The sequence below is a fragment of the Tursiops truncatus genome, chromosome 6 (assembly GCF_011762595.2).
Source record: "Tursiops truncatus isolate mTurTru1 chromosome 6, mTurTru1.mat.Y, whole genome shotgun sequence".
In the NCBI taxonomy this organism is placed as follows: domain Eukaryota; kingdom Metazoa; phylum Chordata; class Mammalia; order Artiodactyla; family Delphinidae; genus Tursiops; species Tursiops truncatus.
Window position 1 is genome coordinate 66094427 of NC_047039.1, and position 20917 is coordinate 66115343.

General features: G+C 42.6%; 1 protein-coding gene across 8 annotated transcripts in view; it reads right to left on the reverse strand.

Moving 5' to 3' along the window:
- APBA1 (amyloid beta precursor protein binding family A member 1) overlaps nucleotides 1-20917 on the reverse strand; it is a 240119-nt gene that overhangs the window by 154338 nt on the left and 64864 nt on the right. The gene's annotated exons all lie outside the window — the stretch shown is intronic.

Below are 20917 nucleotides of genomic sequence, written 5' to 3' on the forward strand. Positions count from 1 at the left end.
CCTGGTGGCGCAGTGGTTGAGAGTCTGCCTGCCGATGCAGGGGACACGGGTTCGTGCCCCGGTCCGGGAGGATCCCACATGCCGCGGAGCGGCTGGGCCCGTGAGCCATGGCTGCTGAGCCTGCGTGTCCAGAGCCTGTGCTCCACAACGGGAAAGGCCACAACAGTGAGAGGCCCGTGTACCGCAAAAACAAAAAAAACAAAAACAAAAACAAGAAGGCAGAGGTATGATCAGCCTAGAACAGTTCCAGCACAGAGTAGGACCTCAATAAATATTTAATGAGCAGAGGAAAGCCTCTATAGTAAGACTATTCCTTACTGACAATGCCCTATGGAATGAATAGAGTGCAGGGTGTATGTGGGACTGTTGCCCTGAGGAGAAGGAGATCTGAGTGCAAATCCTACTTCTTACTTCCCAGCTGTGTGACTGGGTCATGTCATCTCACTCACTGAGCCTTAGTTTTCTTGAGGGTAATTTGAGGATAAGGACAAGGGCCTGGCTTCTCTTTCAGAAGTGAAGTGAGGGGGACTTCCCTGGTGGCGCAGTGGTTAAGAATCCGCCTGCCAATGCAGGGGACACGGGTTCGATCCCTGGTCCAGGAAGATCCCACATGCCTTGGAGCAGCTAAGCCCGTGCGCCACAACTACTGAGCCCACTTGCAGCAATTACTGAAGCCCGCGAGCTCTAGGGCCTGTACTCCACAACAAAAGAAGCCACCGCAATGAGAAGCCCTCACACTGCAATGAGGAGTAGCCCCCGCTTGCCGCAACTAGAGAAAGCCCGAGCAGCAATGAAGACCCAACTCAGCCAAAAAATTAAAAAATAAAATTTAAGAATAAACGCAACTATGTTAAAAAAAAAAAAGTCAGATAAACCAACAGTGTGAGGCTCTTTAATAGCTAAGATCTCCCAATCTCCCTTTTAGATACTGTAGGAGTCCGAACAAAGAAGTGAAATCTTTTTTTTGTGTGTGTGGTAAGAATATTTAATATGTTTTATCCTGTTAATAGATTTTTAAGTGTACAGTATAGAAGTGAAAGCTTGCACTTTCCAACCTGCTTCTAGTGCAGCTCAAACAGCTCTCCCACCATCAGGACTGATTGCTCTCCACCCTCGGTAATCAGACAATGAGATGGTGATGCATCAGCCCACCAAGCTAAACCATAGATTTTTGGATAAAGTAATATGTAAACTGGGTATTTTTGCAGATTCTAGGCACAATGCCTGTTACTCTCTCTGGCTTATGTTGCTTCCCATCCCACCTTCTGAGTCTCCTCTACGCAGTCTCCGCCCTGATAAAATGGGGGAGATACTACTGATGCATCCTGCTCTCTCCTTTGGAACCCTCTTGACTTCTACCCCACTGGCTTTTTCTTTCCATTCAAGCTGTTCCCATTTTGGCCTCACTTCACTAGCCCCACAACTGGGGGCTCCTTCTTCTAACTGGGGACTTACACCTCCCACCCCCATCCCTCTAATTTCCTGCCTTCGCTTGCCTTCCTGGTTCCTTCAGCTACGAAAGTGAGTTAAGACCCAGGCAAGCTGGAATCTGTCATGTTCACTTAGAACAGATCCTGTGTAGGCTCACAATATATATACTTGCTGAATAAATGAATGAATGAAGCAAATGAATGAAGACATATATAACCAGCCTATATAGAAACCCTGGGTGTTAATGGTTTTGACAACTGGGATTTACTTTAAATCTATTACTACAAAATTACCCTCCATCAATCTGACACTGTTCTTAAGAATTCTATCTTAAGCTCCTATATCTCAAGCAATTATAATAAAGTGGTGTTACTAGAGCTAGCTCAAGAAAATTATCCAACAAATGAATGGAATTTAAAAGAAAAAAATCATCTTAAAAGAGATTTCTAATCACACAGTTTTTAAAAAATAACCAGGGTTTCTGTCCTGACTACGTCCCACATTTCATAAAAAGTCTTATTAGATAGCAGCAGTTTTCATGCCTGACCTTCTCTTACTCAATGAATGTTGTAATGTGTGGTTTTGCAGAATCATTAAAAGCAGCAGCTCTGTTGTGTGTGCTAGCCAGCTGGGGACCGTAGGCAAGTACTTAACTTCTCCAGGATCCCATCTCTTCATTTCCCAAATGTGGATAACAGTATCTAATTTGAAGGGATGTGGTGAAGATTCAAGGGTATAATCCATGTAAAGTACTTAGCACGGTGTCCAGCATTGGACACTGTCAGCCATTTTCTATCTACTTGTAAAATTCTTTTTTATCAGGTCAGTTGAAGAATGGCTAAGACCTGCAATCTCTCCAGCAGTGTGTCACATCCCCTTCCTGTGTGTTTGCTAAATAAACCTCATTTAATGTCACTGGCTCTTTTCTCCCAACTTTTGCCAGTAACAGAAAATATTGACCAACCCCAAATAAAAATCTAATAAAATATATATAAGTATATACATCCATAGGTGTGTATATCTAGATATTTATAAAGCACATATATCCATGTTTGTTACCTCTACAATACAATAAGCTTTTGGAGAGTGGTGGAGAATGAAAATGGCTAACATTTGTTCAGTGCTTACCATGAGGAAGACACTGTTTTAAGTGCTTTGCATGTATTAATTCATTTGATCTTCACAAGAAGCCTATGGTCAATATGTCTTATTCAGTCTCTATTCACTCAATAAATGAAGACTTATGGGATGGTTACCAATGTACCATGACAGGCTGTATAGTCTAGTGGTTAAGAATGCTCCTGGCTCCTCTACTTACTAGCAGTACAACTTTAGGCAAGTTACTGAACCTCTTTGTACCCTAATTTCTCCAATGTAAAGTAGGAATAATAATAATAATCACACATGCACCTATTATAAAGATCTGCTGATAAAGAGCAAAGTAAAGGGCTTAGAATAGTGCCAGGCACACAGCAATCACTCAGTAAATTTTAGCAAACTTTACCATGGGTCCATTCTAAAGAGGAAATAATACCTTTCTATGTAGTAAAATCCACCTCAGTTATTATAAATACAAACAAGAAAAGCTCACTTTTCTTCTCTTGCAGGAAAACGAGAAACAACGGTCAAAGTTTGAGTTAACATTAAAAACCTGAATTATGCTCAGAGTAGCCAAGAAAACAAAGGAATATTCATTTATTGTCCAGGATGAAATAGTCATCATCTGCCTACGATATCCAGAGGAACCTTTTGACAACAAGCTTGAACCTATAAATTATCTCATTTGGGTATAATGTGTCTATGGACAGAACAGAGCTATCCATACCCCTTAGAATGGAATGTTCTTTTGTCTATTCATTTATTCATATTCATTCACTCAGCAAACATGTTAAGCATCTACTCTGTGACAGATATTGATCTAGCCACTGAGGGACCCAGGAGTGAACAAAACAAAGTCCCTGCCCCCGAGGAGCTGGCCCTCTTTTAGGTGAGGTAGACAGCAAACAGATAAGTACATAATAACATGTAGGTAGTGACAGTACCATGTCTAATTAGTAAATTTGCAGTTGCAAAATTATCTTTTCCTTAAAATACTACAAGCAGAGGGGAAAGATTTAAAGACTAAAACAGTTTCTGAACCATAAAAATCTGTTAGGTCTCTAGCTCGGCTACTTGACTCCAAACCTCTGCTGGGATCTTCTGAATGAAAGCAAAAGAGATGAAGAGAAGAACCTGGGCCACGACGGAAGGGGTATGTGTTGGCTTCCTCCACCCCTGCAGGGGCAGGAGGTTGGCCTAGGCCAAAGCACCCTGGAGAGAAGGGGAGCAACGCAGGGGCTGACCCAGCCCTGGCTTTGGATCCCAGCTTCTGCCTCTCTCCCCAGGTCCCAGTGATACCACCTGACCTCCAGCCAGGCTCACCCCAGCCAGGTCCTCAAATCTCAGTCCTGACCAGCTGGTGGTGAGACTCCTGGAGCTCTGGTTTGACATCCAGGGCCCAGTATCCAGCTCCCCTTGACCATTTCTGACCTGTACTCATGCTCTGAAAAGCAGGCTTCCTCCCCGTACATGAGCCTTGGTTCAAAACTAATGACCCACTTCTGGTGACAGGATTCCTGGTTTAATCTCTGTACCGAAGCCCATTCTGGCCACCTACTGAGCACTCCAGTACTCCTTGGGCTGGAGACTATGTGTCTTCTCCTGCTCATCATACATCCCTCATAAAGCCCTGGGGTGGGCCATGCTTTCCCAGCATTTTCAAATTGGGCCAGTTTCTGGACCATCCACTGATGTCTACGCCTACCTTGTCACTTCATGATGGAACCCTGCCACAGTGACTGATGGGCCCATGAATTTTGCTGTTCCCTTGGAGCTCCTGAACCCTTATTGAGGCTGCTCACCAGGATTTCTGCTGGGGCAAGCATCTGGGGACATCACGCAACACCCCACCCACACATCATAACCATTACAAAGACCAATCAATATACTTCTAGGACTTGGCCACTGCAGTAGTTAACTCCAAGCACCAAGTGGTTATATCCAGATTGACAACTGGAGTCTTCTTGCTACTGCCTGCTTAGAATTAGCCCAGAATCAGAACTCTCTATATGATGCTCTGAATGTTTGTACACCTCCATTATCAAAGTTTCTATTTGGATATTTATCTGATTATTTGACTAATGTCTATCTCCTCTACTTGACTGTACTCCCTCAGCTTTGAAACTCACCCTATCACACGATAAATTAGCCACTACACCTCACTGCTTCAGTCATTCAGAAGTCTCTGAGTCCCTTAGCTTCATTCCTTGGGTTCTGTGATGTCCCTGCCAGCACAATCCTGGGTGATTCCAATATACAGGCAGATGATCCTAATAATACCATGACTCCAAGTTCTTCTCCTCCAACGATCTTGTTCTCACATTCAGCCACTCAGTCTTACCCTCCATCTTATCATGAGCTTTAACTGCATCCTCTGCAACCTCAGCAGAGGTGGGGTGATATAGGGCAAGTCCTCACTGCTCATGATAACCTACAACTCAAAATACTTATTTTTTTTTAACTGGAATGAAGCCACGTAGGTTTATCCTTAGTCAACAAAAAATTCAGGCTAAAGTGAGACAAATCAAAGAACTAAGACCTTTCACATTCTTTCACAAATAGTTGTGGCTGTGAACAATACGCTTCTGGTAGAGGCCATTGCTGCCAGAGGTAATTTAAGAAGAAAAATCTTTCCAAAAACATGGCCCCTTAATCCTGAGATAGGTTAATCTGGGAAGTATTTAGAATAGTACAGTGTAGGTCAGTAAATCCTAGGAGCACTTGTAGTGGATGCTTTATTTTTTTGCCTTTGGCATCTATTCACCCTACATCCCTTAAGAGCCCTTTCATTTCCACCTCTCCCTCAGTCTTGATCAACTGAGGTTCAGCTGTCCCCCTGATCTCCCAAATCCAGGGATGGAGAACACAATATTCCTCTAAGATCACATTCCCCTGGTCACAGTAATTGGTTGCGTGATGGGAAGGTGACCCACTTGGAATTGGTGAGACTTCTGCTGGGGTTTCTAGGAAAGATTCTTACTCTTTACCGCTGTAGGTGGCAAGATGTGGAGCTTCTGCATCCATCTTACTTCAGTGAGAGGACAGCCTATCTGAGAATGTGGCCAAACTGAAGGAGAGTCCAGAGATGAACAAAGGACAAAAGGATGCTGGTGTCACTGAGTGTCCTGACAAAACCACACACTTGGACCCTCAGTTCCTGAGCTGTGGCAGTCAACAACATGTGTTCCCATACTGTTCCTCTTCCTGAGCACACGAGAAAACTATATTTCTCAGCCTCCCTTGAAGGGAGGTTGGGTCTATGAGACTGAACTCTGGTTAAAGGAATATGCACAGAAGTGGCATAAGCCATCTCCAAGCCCTTTTCCTCCCAATCCTATAAGATCCTCCAGGACTTTTCCCCCTTCTGTAGCACTCTCGGAGATGTTGCAGGTGGTACGAAACAGAGCACTGTGATATAAGAAACTGGATGGGAGTGAGGTGGCAAGCACTGTCAGGGAAGACCTCTTTGTGGAAAAGATATTTGAACAGAGACCTGATATGCAAATGTAAGCAAGCAATGAAGCTACTCGGGGGAGGAGAGGAAGAAAGTACATTCCCAACAGGTAAAATAGCTAGTGCAAAGGCTCTAAGGCAAGAAATGACTTGCCATACTGGAGGAACAGAAAAGTGGTTAATGTCTTTGGAGCTTAGTGACAGCAAGAGAATGAAAGCATCCAATAGTCTAGGTTGGATAGGCAGGGCCCAGTGGTCAAGGCAAGAGATGACGGTGCCTTGGACCAGAGTGGTAGCAATGGAGCTAAAAAAGGAAATGGGCAAATTCATGATATTTTTTGGAAGTAACACACACAAAACTTGCTGGGTAGTTGGAAATGAAGGATGAGAAAAAGGGAGGTCTCCTAAGTCTTTGGCTTGAGCAACTGGTTAGATGGTGATGTCATTTAGTCAGATGGTGAGATAAGAAAAGAACCATTTTGGGGTGGAATGTAATCAGGATTTCCATTTTTGGACATGTTAAGTTTGATCTTCCTGTTAAAGATTCATGTGAAGATATCAATATAGACATCAGAGCTTAGATGTCAGAGCTTAGTTCCTCTAAACCACAATGATGATGATGATGGTGGTGGTACTGATAGCAGCTACTATTTACTAAGCATGTACTATATGCCAGGCATTATGTGAGGTGCTATACATAGACCATCTCTCATAATCTCACCACATCCCTCTAAGCTAGGACTTGCATTTTACAGACGAGGAAACTGAAGCTCAGACTTGGTAAAGCACCTTGTCAACAGTGACATGGCTACTAACTAAACCAGGAGTAGAGTTCTACCTTAGGTGGCCTGAGACCTTGTCACAAAGTGTGCTGTATCTCCTGAACTAGAATATAAGGTGCTTGGGGAAGGACAGTATCTTTTCATTCTTTACATTCCTGAAGCACTTTGTCCTCACAAGATGCTCAATCAATATTTGTTGCTCAATTCCATCCCTCATGGGAAAAGACCAAATGGCATAAGGCAAGGCCCAAACAAGAAGTCGTCCCCTCCTGTTCTCTGTTCTCTTCTCTTTTACCTCCCTGTTCCTTAGCTCCCTGTAACAAGGGGCTTCTGACCCATTGGTCCATCTTCCTATTTCACAAGCATTTAGAACACTCCACAGAAGGGTGTGTACAGTACGCTGTGACAAGTTTGGAGCATGAAGTCACCCCAAACACGGGCTGGGGCGGGTGGCGCTTAGCACACAGCTTCCACTCAGTAGCTCATATAGGCCATGGTTTTCAATCGGGCCTTTCAAGCTGTTACAGCAGTCTTCAGTCCATTAAAACTAAAACTCATTCTGTACCCCCGCACCCCGCCAAACCCAGGTGGCTTCCAAAAGGCTGAAATCATAAGCAGGAAAGACTGAGATCCTGATTGAATCAGATTCAAGCAATTCAAACTAGGATTGGCTTTTCTATTTCTGCCTGGCCAAATGCTTTAGTTCAATCTTCCACTTGATGAAATAGGGAATGAATAATTTAATACACTTAGTACAGCCTCCACCTACAGTTTTAAGAGAAATGGGGTTACTGAACCCACAGTGAAGACCACACTTCTTCTCAGTAGAGGATCACAAGGAAGTGGTTTGTCAGGAAAGCCCAGCGGTGAGGCTCATGCTGTCTCTCCCCTGGATGGCCCTCTCACCTTTTCCTCCCTGGACTCACCCTTGCTGTAAGCCTCAGCTCTAATGGTACCCCCTGTAGCACTCCTAGGGTGGCTCAAGTCCTCTTCACTGTGTTCCTACCCCTGTGTTCATTCCTGTCTTAATTTCTGAAAAATGACAAGATGTGCTATCAAGCTCACTCTCCCTCCCAGACATGGACCACGTCTTACCCACCTTATAAACCGCAGTTCAGTGGGATACAGTGAGGTTCACGAAATAGCTGTTGAATTGAACAGTGAACAGACTGGCATTGTGTTGCCAGAGGAAGAGGAATCTGTGGACACAGGAGACCCTCGTGCTAGTCCTGGCCTTGGGTCAACTCTCTGTGTGCTGTGGGGTAAGTCCCTTACTCTCTCTGGGCCTGTCTGTTCCATCAGCCAAAATAATGGGGCTGGACCAGCTTAGCTCCAAAGGCCCCGACACTCTGGCACTGAGTGATCTGTGTGCACAGATGGGAAAGCAACTAAGGATAATGTATTCATGCAGGCTGGCTCTACAAGGCCCTCACCATTAATCACAATTCTCCAGTCTAACAAAATCCTCCCCAAATGATCTCTAAAGGATGTTGCACACAATGAAGGAGAAATAATCACCCTCAATTTCCACACAGAGAATCGTGTTTTAATATCTATTAATTGTGTCAGTCTTTTTCAGGCCAAGTGCAAACACTGCCCTTCTCCTGGCTTCTGCCCATCCCAAAGGCACACCCCCTGCTTCTCTAGGGTGGGGATGGGCAGGAGACACACCCGGATACCAATGCAAGCGGGGTCCTGCTCCCTGGCATGCACTGCGCACAGCTGAACAGCATATTTTAATCCCCAGATCTGGTTCCAAGCTCAATATTAAGACCAAAGTCCTAAAGGAATGCTGGGGGCTTTCAGCAGAAAGTTTTTGGCCGAGCAAATCTGAACAGATCCATGAAGAAAATTCTTTCCCATTGTTGCCATGACTCCAGGAGGGCCCCTGAACCCCTGTCCCAAATTGTGAGAGAAGATGAAAAATTGCATGTGATGCTTCCCCAGTGAGGCCAAGGCAGGGCTCTGGGCAGACAGAATGCACTGCCTATTAGGCTCCATTTTCCTAAATGCTTTCAAGATAGAGCTTCAGATTTGAAGTCCTGATGTTTCCCAATACTGCATTTCCCCCCTCCCTTCACACGCCTTTCTTCTTTCCTTCTCTTAATTCTATATCTTTTTTTGTATTTTTATCCTGTGGATTCCTGAATCCACAGTTAATACAAAAACCTCCCAGTAAAATAACATTTTATATTTTCAAATATAAGTGACCCACAAATATTCTTAAATGTCTCGATGTATAAAATGTCCAGTCTCTTCAATTAAGTGCAACCCCTCAAAGCCAAGGGCCATGCCTGCCACTTATTTTGAATGCCTAACACACAAGCCATCAGCAATATTTGCCTAGTGGCCCAGTGTCAATAAGCCGGGTCCTCAGCCCATGCTCACGTTTCCTAACTGCCTTTGACAGGATAGGTGTTTTTTGTTTTTGTTTTTTTGCGGTACGCGGGCCTCTCACTGCTGTGGCTGCGGAGCACAGGCTCCGGACGCGCAGGCTCAGCGGCCATGGCTCACGGGCCCAGCCGCTCCGCGGCATCCTCCCGGACCTGGGCACGAACCCATGTCCCCTGCATCGGCAGGCGGACTCCCAACCACTGCGCCACCAGGGAAGCCCAGGATAGGTGTTTCTAATGATAGTGACCAGTCCTCACCTTAATTTATCATTGCTGATAGCAATTTCACAGAATGTGTTCTAAGTTACATTTTCTTGCTTGAAGAGTGATTTCTTTTTTTGTAGATACATTTATCGTTTTCAATAATTACAAAGCCACTTATCTAAATTACCCCATTAGAATGCTGAACAGGAAACTAAAGCTCCTCCACATCCTCAAGTCACAATATTTTATGACACCTTCATTCTTATGGATCCACAAAGCATATATCATTTTTGTGCCAAAGAACATGGTTTCTCATATAAGCTCTTCTTCATTTGTTAAGACTAAAATTGTCCTGAACCTGAAAACTGAACTGTAAATATGACTATAGTCCATCAATTTGGGCCTGAGGTCTTCTACATACATAGGAATGGTAGGTCAGTTTACCACATTGAATGAAGTAAAATGATAAAGTCTTCTGCAACCAAGAAGGGTTATAAAAAGCCATATGAGAAACTTACTAGTCATTCAAATACTGCAGAGTTATTATCACTGTTATAAGACCATAACTGTTGGCATTGCAGTGTCTCTCCCTCATAAGAAAGTATTTTCTGAAGATAATGCATTTAAAATACAAAGCCAAGAATCTGCATTTCTATTACATTTAAAAAAATTATCCATTGAAGTCAAACAGCAAACTATAGTTCTTTCTTCTTATCACAATATTTGGAGAATGATATAAATACACCTGCTCTTATCCTTGTCTAGTCATTTATAATCTCTGGGAAGCATGATCGTTTTTCTTCTAGAGTTGCTTTTTAAATCAGCAACAACACTGTCATGCATATATGATATGGGGTTGCTTTGATAGGAAAAACGCAGCGTGTGGTATCTCACTTGTTCAGTTCTCATCCAATTATCACAAGGAAAATATTCAAGTAATTATAACCGTGAGAATTATCAATCATCAGTGAGAGATGAGAAAGAACACAAAGGAGACCCTAAGAGAGTGAGGAGTAGAGGTTCATGTGTAATCAGAGAACAGATGTAATATGTGTTCCAGGAAATTACAGGAGGTTAACATTCCAAGCACACGCCTGAAGCAGAAGCATTATTTTTATGCACCAGTTTAGAAAACAGTGGAGCAGAATACAAAGGTTTGACCATTTGCTGAAAGGAAATTTCAAATGAGGTCAATTCTTTCACACTCCTATTGGCTCCAATGAAAGCCAAAGTAGGTAAGAGGGTTAGGATTAAAGAAAAAAACATATTAACCAAGTAAATAAAATAACGAATTTACTTCTGAAAACGGAAACCTTTTGTTTCATCAGCTCTTTTCATCCTTGAAGGATTCATTACTTATGAAAAGAAATTTTGTTTAGTGAAGCTCTTTTAAATGACTTCCCTTAAATGACTTTCATGCCCTTGATTACCCAACTCTTATTTAACTTTCTATAGTTTCCAAGTTGGGTGGAATGTGTTTTTTTAATTAATTAATAATTAATTAATTAATGGCTGCATTGGGTCTTCATTGCTGCTCGTGGGCTTTCTCTAGTTGCAGAGAGCTGGGCTACTCTTCATTGCGGTGCACGGGCTTCTTGTTGTGGTGGCTTCTCTTGTTGCGGAGCACAGGCTCTAGGCGTGCAGGCTTCAGTAGTTGTGGCATGTGGGCTCAGCAGTTGTGGCTCGCGGGCTCTAGAGCGCAGGCTCAGTAGTTGCGGCACATGGGCTTAGTTGCTCCGTGGCATATGGGATCTTCCCGGACCAGGGCTCGAACTCGTGTCCCCTGAATTGGCAGGCGGATTCTTAACCACTGCGCTACCAGGGAAGCCCCAGAATGTGTTTTTATTGCATCTGTGCAAAACAGAGGTGTTGGCTCTTCTGGTGTTAGATTCCATAGATGTTCTTTATTTATGTAGAGGAAGTCTCTCCTCCCCTCGGCTTATCATACCCCTGAGCTGGGTCACAAGCTCTGGGTCTTCTCCCTGTTGGTTCTGCCCATCTTTTCCCATTGTAAACAGCCTCTGGGATTAGCTGTGCTGTATCATGACTGCAACAATGGACAAAGGTAGTGCTTCTCCAATTTTAACGTGCCTAAAATACCTGGGGTCAGGGTGGGTAGGGGGTGGTCTTTAAAACACTGATTCTGATCCAGTAGGTTTGGGTGGGGGCCAAGACCCTACATTTGTTAAGTTCCCAGGTGATGCTACTGCTGATTCACACACAACACTGAGTCACAAGGAACCAGGGTGTACAATCAGGTTCTCAGGTTGATCTCGGAGAGGCAGCAGTGAATGGTGGCGTGAAGTGAGATCTTAATTCCCTGCCTAGGAATTGAACCTGGGTAGCGTGGATGAAAACCAGGAGTCCTGGCCACCAGACCCCCTGGCTCTGGCTCCCAGTGAAAAATGCATTTCTCACGGAGGCAAAAACTGTAAAAACAGGTACAAAGTTTATTATTAGGGACATAGCACAACAACAAGTGGGAGAGCACACAGAGAAACAGTTTGTTTAGTTAAGATAGAAGCAGGGCAGAGATGCACACCCGGAGAGAAAGGGTGTGGGCATCCCCCTAACGAGGAGGAGTGCAGTAAAGAGGCGGTTAAGTCATTTACATCGGGCAGTTCTTCCGGGTCTTTGTTTAATTATCTGGTTCCTTTTTCCACACCTGACCTGTCCTAGAACCCTCCCAAACATGCATGCGAAACTTTTTTCCAAGATGGATTTCAGCCTAGAGGCCTTTGGGACAGTCTTAGCATCCCATATCATGGGGTGGTGCCCCCTCCTTTTTGACCCCCCAAGGAGCCTTTCTGCGCTTGTGCAATGTTTTCCTTGCCCCCAGGATGGGAAATGTATGACCTCTTGATCTTTTAACAGGGTTTAGCCCCTCTCTGTCCCTGCTATAAAAGAGTCCAATGTCCGGTTATCTACCCTATTCTGTTGTTGTTGTTTTTTTTTTTTTTTTTTTTTTTCGGTACGAGGGCCTCTCACTGTCGTGACCTCTCCCGTTGCGGAGCACAGGCTCCGGACGTGCAGGCTCAGCGGCCATGGCTCACGGGCCCAGCCGCTCCGCGGCATGTGGGATCTTCCCGGACCGGGGCACGAACCCGTGTCCCCTGCATCGGCAGGCAGACTCTCAACCACTGCGCCACCAGGGAAGCCCTGTTGTTTCTTATATTGAAGTGCTGATCTCAAAATATAGACAGGAGTCTGGTCATAAATATGTAGTCCAGAGCCCGTTTGTCTCTTGCCTCAGGAAATGTAAACAGGGGGCTGGTAATGAATGTCTGGCCTGGAGCCCATCTTCTTCTCGCCCCAGGAAGTGTGAACAGGAGGTCAACTGTAAATGTCTAGCTTGGAGCCCATCTATCTCCTGCCTCAAGGTGAGCCAAAATGTCAAACCAGCCGTTGGACAAACAGTCTTCCTTATCTATCTGTATTACTATTTAATCACCATGAAAGAGGTTATTAAATGAAAAGTAAACCAAGGAATGTGAGAGGAATCAGGGAGTGAGAGAAGAGAAGAAGAATGACATAAAATTATTTGGATGAGATCATGGAGGCAAGGGTGGTTGTGGTGAATATAATACAATTGGGCAGAGTACTATGGTAAGATATTATTATGATATGATTGGGAATTATAATAATACACAATAACAAAACAATTGGGGATTGCTGGTGAACAAAACACCAGCAATAGGAAAGCCTTATCCAACTGACAGCACAAAAAGTTCTGAAATGCTTTCCAACCTAACATTTTCAGCTCTTTTCTGATGAATAGGCATTACCCCAAACAATCATAAAATACTTTCAGGTGGGGAAACAGAGCACTGCTTTAGAGCCTGACAAGAGGCCAGAATCACACTCTGCTGTTACTAGTTAGACAAGTTACCTCCCTGGACCTAAATTTCCTCATCTGTCAAATGGGATATTAACAGCTACGATTTAATTCTAAGAATTAAATGAGAAATGTGGTATGAAGTACTTAATACAAAGCCTGGCACAAAGTAAGCACTCAACTCATGACAACTAATATAAACATTATTAATAATACAATCTAGGTTCTACAATCACATATTGTTAGAGTTCACCCTTGAGGTGATGCTCTGGGCAATGAGGTGATGAACTTTGTACAAAACCTGCCACTGAGTGTCCAGGTAATGTCTGCAATGTTGCCTTTTGGCCTGAGGTCTAATACTAAACACCACACAGGCAGTAGGTCAAAGCAATACCTAATACAAAATATTTTCAATACATATTAAATATTTTCAGTAAGTACTTAAATAATTAAATACTTAATATTTTAAATCTCCTTTCTTTTCTCTTCTAGTTTGGTTTCCTTGGGAATCTGTACCTATGGGGAACTTCAAAGCGTACTAACAAAAATTAACTTTGTTCCCAACTTCTGCCTTCCTGCTTACTACTAGAATCATATTTTGTTAGAATGGCAAAGACCTCTGAGATTATCTAGTCCAACCTGTTCTCCAGTGCTTGGGGCTATGTCACTCTTTCAAGACATATTTAAGGGGACCTCTAATTCATATGCCATTTTATGTCCACTGGCAGCAGTCTGAGGGTAGCCCCATGTTTCCCAGGCAATAAAGGGTATGGGCTGGATAACTGCTTCCTTCATTATCAAGTGTAGTTTTTGTTTATTCATCAGTTCCCAGATTATTTCCAGACAGTTAAATTGCCAAAAGTTCACCAGCCTATGGCTAAATCCAGCCATATCCACACTGAGGTTAGACACTCTGGGTCCACTGGGCTGGTGTTACAGGGTGATAACAGGATGCCTGAGGAGATATCCTAAGGTGAGCTCAACAATTAGAGTGGTCTGAGGGATGGCTCTCTTTACCTCCCAGAATCTAAGCTTGGGAAAAGATCTTAAGGTCATGCATACCAGTTTTTAAACTATGTCAATTCATCATTGGAATTGCCTCAGAGCTCTGGTAGAGAGGAAGGAAAGCTCAGCCAGGGGAACTCTGGACACCTCCACCCAATCGGAACTACTTCCTTTTTATCTATTTATATGTTGGGGTTCTGCTGACAATTGTTTAAACTACTGATGTGGAACTTCTTTATTTTCCAGGCATCTAAATCCTTTCATCAAATTCATCTCTGTATTCGTTACAATGAGGTTTAGCTACAAGTAACTGAGACCCAATGTAATAGTGCATGAACAAGGTATAAGTTTATTTCTTTCACCTAAAAATTCAGATTATGGATGGCAAGATAGCACCAGTTATGTGAAACTAGACAGCTTTAAGCTTTCTGAGCCACTTTCCAAATGTGTTTTCCTTATCCTCATAGTTCAAGCTGGAGTTCCAGCCATCACATCCACGTACCAAGCAGGTTAGAAAGAAGAGTACATACCATTGGTTAAGAACACCCCGCAGAAGATGCATTCTGTCTACATCTCGTTGGCTAGCACTGCCATGCTGGCTGTACATAGCTGCAAATGAGGCTGGGAAACATGGCCTTCCCTATTCTGGTGGCCATACGTCCAACTAAATATTGGGAATTCTATACGTCTAGAAGTAGAAAGAGAGATTGAAGGAAAAAATCTCTCTTCCATCACAATCTATCTTCAGCCCAGTTAGCTGTTTCAAGCTTGAAATATCTGATTTTCTCCTTCGATCTTCCTAGAGCTAGCGGATTAGAAGGGGTTTTGAAGACACCTTGAAAAGTGACAGCTGAAATAGCAGTGGCTGCTGAATTACATGCAGCAGCTCAGACTCATTTAGTGGAGGAGCAAATCAATAATTACAGTGAAACATAGACCTGGTTACATAGAGGGAAAATTAAATTATGTTTGGCACACTCTGCTTAAAGCATGGAAGGACAGATACACAATGGAAAGATTCCCGTTAACATGGTTAAAAGTTTTGAACGACATTTAAAGTCATGAGCTTCAGCACCTAGAAAATCTACCTGATGCAGCAGCATTTCTCACTCTCTGAGTGTCCCAGGCCTTAATGGAAGCTTTGGGGTGGAAAGGGCCCTGGGGAAGTGCAGGGAATCTGGCTCCCCTCGAGGTCCCTGCCCTTTGAACAGGGCCTGGCACCTAGTGTGTGCTGAATGAGTATCTGCTAAATTAATAAATGGATGGATGAGGCTGGGGGCCCAAGACTCAGCTCAGCTTTGGGGCCTTCAAGATGACAGGGTTCTTGTAAGAACTAGGAGCAAGAGTCAACGGGCAGGTGAGGGAAAGGGGTCCATGTATCCAGAGTGGCCCTGGACCTATAGTGCACTGAGAAACAGGTTTCAAGTCACAGTGGACAGTGAAGAAGGATGCTTAAAGGCCCAAAGATCAAGCTTTCTACCATGCTTTTATTTCAAGTTTGATTTTAGTTGATATTCCATTCATTGTTAGGGTTATTACTGCATTTTATAACTGTTTTAACACTTCTTCAAAAATTAGTCTAAACCAGTCACCAAAAGAAAATGTTACATGATTCCACTTATAGGAGGTACCTAGAGTACTCAAATTCATAGAGACAGAAAGTAGAATGGTGGCTGCCAACAGATGGGGTGGGAGGGAGAGGGGAAGAGTTGTTTAACGGGTACAGAGCTTCAGTTTGGTAACACGAAGTTCTGGAGATGGATGGTGGTGACAGTTGCACAACATTGTGGATGTACTTAATGCCACTCAACTGTACACTTAAAAATGGTTAAAATAGTGAATTTTATGTTCTGTGTATTTTGTCGCAATTAAAAAATTAGTCTCAATATGAATTGCCTATCTAGGAGAACTGCATTTCATTCCAAGTGTCGGTATTTTGAAAAGTATTTTAGCCATTGCCTATAACAACTTTGCAAACATTACAAATGGTTTTAAAGCATTTCCTAAAACTCACCCACCGTAGGCAGGGTCCCCCCCAGGTCCCATGGAGCTCCTCTCACAACATCTTTGGTGCAGTTCCTAACTGACTCACCAAACCAACTTCACATCATTCAGCAGCTTACACCCTCACGTATTTCCTCCAACACCAGACCATCACCAGCACTCTTGAACCAGCTTGCCAGAGCTTGATAATCTGTAAACTCCCACTATCAACTTGGTATCTACCTGAGGTGGAGAGGGTATAGAACTTTCACCAAATTCTCTAAGGTGGTGGTTCTCAACATGTGGTCCCCGGACAGCAGCATCAGCATCACCTGGGAATGTATTAGAAATGCAAATTCTCAGGCCCTGCCCAGATCTCCTGAATCAGAGACTCTGGGCATGAGGTCCACCCAAAGGTCTGTGTTTTCTTAAGTCTCTAGGGAATTCTGAAGCATGCTGAAGTTTGAGACCCACTGCTCTAAGGGGTCTGTGACCTCCAAAATGTTAAGAACCAGCATGTTCACTAGAAGGGTGAGCACACTCAGAAGGCCAAAGTGTTTCTTTTCTGGGGCTTCATGAGTTTTTTATAAGACTGACCCAATATAGGTCAGAGGTTCACTCTGCCTGTGGTATTTCTGCAAACATCTCATTGGATTACAGCCTTCACGTCCCCCAGGAAACAAGACCAAATCTGCCCACACTGACCTGCTGGTTTTTGTCAGGGGAGCAGTAGCTGTGATCCCCCTTCCTATCTGATCTGTTGACTCCCTGGTAAGGACCAGGGAAAGGGAATATTTCACCACTGTGGCTACCTCAGAAACCAGGACTTGTTTCCCCCAATTTTCTGCCTTCTTCACAGAAGCTCAAAGAAGGACAGGAAGAGTGCAGGCTGTGGTTACCTACAATTTCCACTGACTGTGGTTAAGGTGATTCTGTAGAGACAGTCCCAGGTTTGGGGGTTGGAAGACCTCAGTTTGGGTCTGTTTCTCTCTTACTAGCCATGTGACCCTGGGCCTTAGCTTCTTCATCTGTAACATGGGGGTGGCAGGGTTCTTCGGGAGTTTGAGAAGATGTAAGTGAAAGCCCCTTATGAGAAAGCAGGCCCAGGTCACAGTCTGAATCCAGCTCTACTACGTGTCAGCTCTGCATGACTTCAAAATAGGGATATCAACCCATCTTCCATCTCAGAGGGTTGTTGTGAGGATTCAATGAGACAATATAAATAAAGGGCACAGCATACTTCCTAAACATGGTAAAAAAAATGAAATGTTTAGTAAGAGTAATAGTACTAGTAGAAGTAAAGCCTAGAGTATATCAGGTATCCTTAGTATAATTTTAGAGCACAAAAAGAAACAACTGATAACAATATAACAGTATGTACAGCAGAGTCAGATATTTTAACAACAAAAGAGATGCAAGCTACTGAGCTCATTAGTTTAATGTGAACAAGACAGAATATTCACCTTGCAGGAAATATTTCAAACGCAAAAAGTTAATGTATTCTAAACCCAAACAGTCTTAAACTCCTGTTTTGATCAGGAGGTCAGTTTCTCTGAATGTAGTTCTTCAGACAGAATAAAGATGATACTACTTAATATTCATGTAACAGTAAACACTCTTTTAACTAATTTCATATCTGATACCTCAGAGAAAAGATGATACAAGAAAATCAGCTCAAGTACAGGAAGGTTTTTTTTTTTTTTAAGAATTTGACATGACCTTGTGCTAAAGAGGGTATAAAACCATCCTCACCTCCACAACCTGCATTTGCTGACTTGAATGATTCTATAACAACCCGTTGGCAACTAGTAAGTGGCTGAATTACATGAATTCTGATAAATCCTTCCTGATTAGTTGTTACCATACAGCCAAATGTTTTGGGTGATGACATTAATCTGTTTTGACAGATTTTGCTCTCTGAAGAGTAACAGATTCTCAGGGACGTTAAACTGACTTAACGAGAGCATAGAATAAAAGAGTTGGAAAGATTTGAACTGAAACTGCCTCTGACAGAGGTCTCTCTCCCCCAATATTAAAAAAAATATTTTAAAAACATCACACTGCAGTGCTCTTTGGTAGTGCTAGAATCAAACAATCTCAGCAGACAGGCAGTTACTCTTATCTCTGATTCTTCACAAACAAAACTACTTTCCCAGAGAGACCCTACTACATTTTCCAAAGTGTGTTCCAATTCCCCGTAATCCCAGATGATGCTCAGACACCACAGTAAGCCCTAAACTTCCTAAACTCAAATGTTTTTAGCCATATAACTACTAAGCCATATGACCAGTGACACACACACACACACACACACACACACACACACACACACACACACCATGCTTAGAGAGAAACACTTACTTAGGCTATTTTGGTAGAGAAAAACAATCATTCATTCATCCAAAAGATACATTTATTAAGCACCTACTATGTGTAAAGCATATCATTCATTCACTCTCTTTGCAATATAAAAAACTGATATAGTTAACATGCTATAAATCAATCTTTTTAAAGCGCACAATTCAGCGGTTTTTAGTGTGTTCACAAGGTTGTGCAACCATCACCACTATCTAATTCCAGCACATTTTCATCACCCCGAAAAGAAACCATACACCCATTAGCAGTCACTCCCATTTCTCTCCCCTGACCCCAGTCCCTGGCACAAACTAATCTAATTTCTGTCCCTGTGTCATTCATTCATTCATTACTATTTTTGAGCGCCTTCTCAGCACCAGGTGCTGTTTTAGGCATAAGGAGACAGATTGGTGAACAAAAACAGGCCACGAGTCTCCTCTAAATGGAGATTTTCTTCTAGTGACTACATTCATTTCACCAAATTAAAAGCAATATATATTTAGTGAGAAGAAAATACATGCAAGAAAATAGACTATTCTCGGTCTGATAAACAAAAAAGATAATCCAAACACACACACACACACCCCAAGCATGCACACCGTGAAAATATGCAAAACAGATTCAAACATTTTTTTCTATCAATGACTTTTTCTAGGAAACTGATGTGTGGAAATTTTCCCTTCTTTCTTCTTCCTGGTCCTCTGGGAGGGTTGCAAGGATCAAACCAAATAGCTTAACAGCAAGCAGCAGGAAGTGAAGCACAGCCTTGGCCATGGCCAAGTTGGACAGCTGGTTCCAGAACACACAGAGGTCTTTCCTCCTCTTGTGTCCATGTGCCTCACACCACAAACCACCATCTGAGCCCAGTCACTGGCTTGAGACCTCAAATAATAAGCTTCTGACAAAGGTAAGATTATCATCCAAAATAGCAGGTTCCAACCTTAATTTCGGAGCCCCACCCAGGCAATTAGACGTTTCTTTTTTTTTTTTAGGCAGGACACAATGAAGCAACTTCACTTTTCATTTTTGAAGAATATGTTTAGGTTCTAGAAGTTCACTGTAACAGGATTTGCAGGATTTGACTTCCTGGATGTGGAATGTCCTGATCAGCTCACATTTCAAAATGTTTTGCTGAAGCTCAGACAATCACTGCTCCAAACTGAACAATCACTACCATTTCTATGATAATTTTGCTGTTATCCGTAAGAGAGTTGCTACTAACAAGTACATGCATATCACCGTATCTTTCTACATAAACACTTCCCAATTGTGTAAACTCAAACATAGACCTATAGTTAGGAGTAAGTGAAGAAACAGAATTAGTGATTAAACTGAGTCTGTGAAGCAACTTCTTTGTTTGGATCTAGTAAGACCATAAAGCCAAAGTGTTTTGTGTAACTTTAGTGACCTTCCAATTTATCATCCAAATGAGATACTTTTCAGAGTGAAAGGGGGCACCTTTAATAAGCTGAGACAGGAGACACAAGCCTGGATAGTGCCAGACAACTGGGGAGAGACGTATGGCCACCCTGTGTATGGGCATCACGCCACATCCTAACAGAGAACCACCTCCCCAGTCCTGCCCTGGAGCCTAAAATCTGGAAGGGGAGATCAGATACTCTATATTACATAGCAGAAAATGCTAATTATTATGAAGATATAATCTCTTATGATTCCTCTTTAATGTTTCTCGAATAGGCTAAAGTCTTCCTGAATACGAAAACTGTTTTAAAACAAGTCTTGCAATGCTGTACAAGGGAATTTATAATGAGGACAGGTCCAAAATAAATGAGTGATGAGTATAATTCAGAAGAAGGTTATAGGTCGACATTCCTGCATGTGTGTATACGTGTGTGCACAAACACGTGTACACGTGGGTAAGTGGAGAGGCATGGCAAGGAAAAAGAAGTCAGTGTAAACGTTTTCTTCTAAAATAATTAATGAGAAATACTTACAATCATGACAACCCAGTCATAACTAACACAAAAACAATAGCTCACGACTCCAGAACAGAACACAGCTTGATTTGGGGGTAAAAACAATAGCTACAGCCTTTCCTCATAGCCCTTTTCTTATTTTTCTGATAAATCAAGGATATAACTAGTTCCTGCTAAACTGTTCATATTTCCAAAGGATTTTACCTGTAGAGACACTTTCTCTGAAACAACATTTCTGCACTTGACCTCCTTTACAATAAAAAAATTATCTCAGGCCCCCCTTGGGCTAACTAAAAAAATATATATTTTTATATTTATATTACAAAGCTATAAATTCCTTATGTTTTAAGCTCTTACATAGCTATAAAATCAGAACAAATTTATAACTGATAATACAAACAAACCCACAAGACCAATAAAATCCAAATGAATCACATTCAT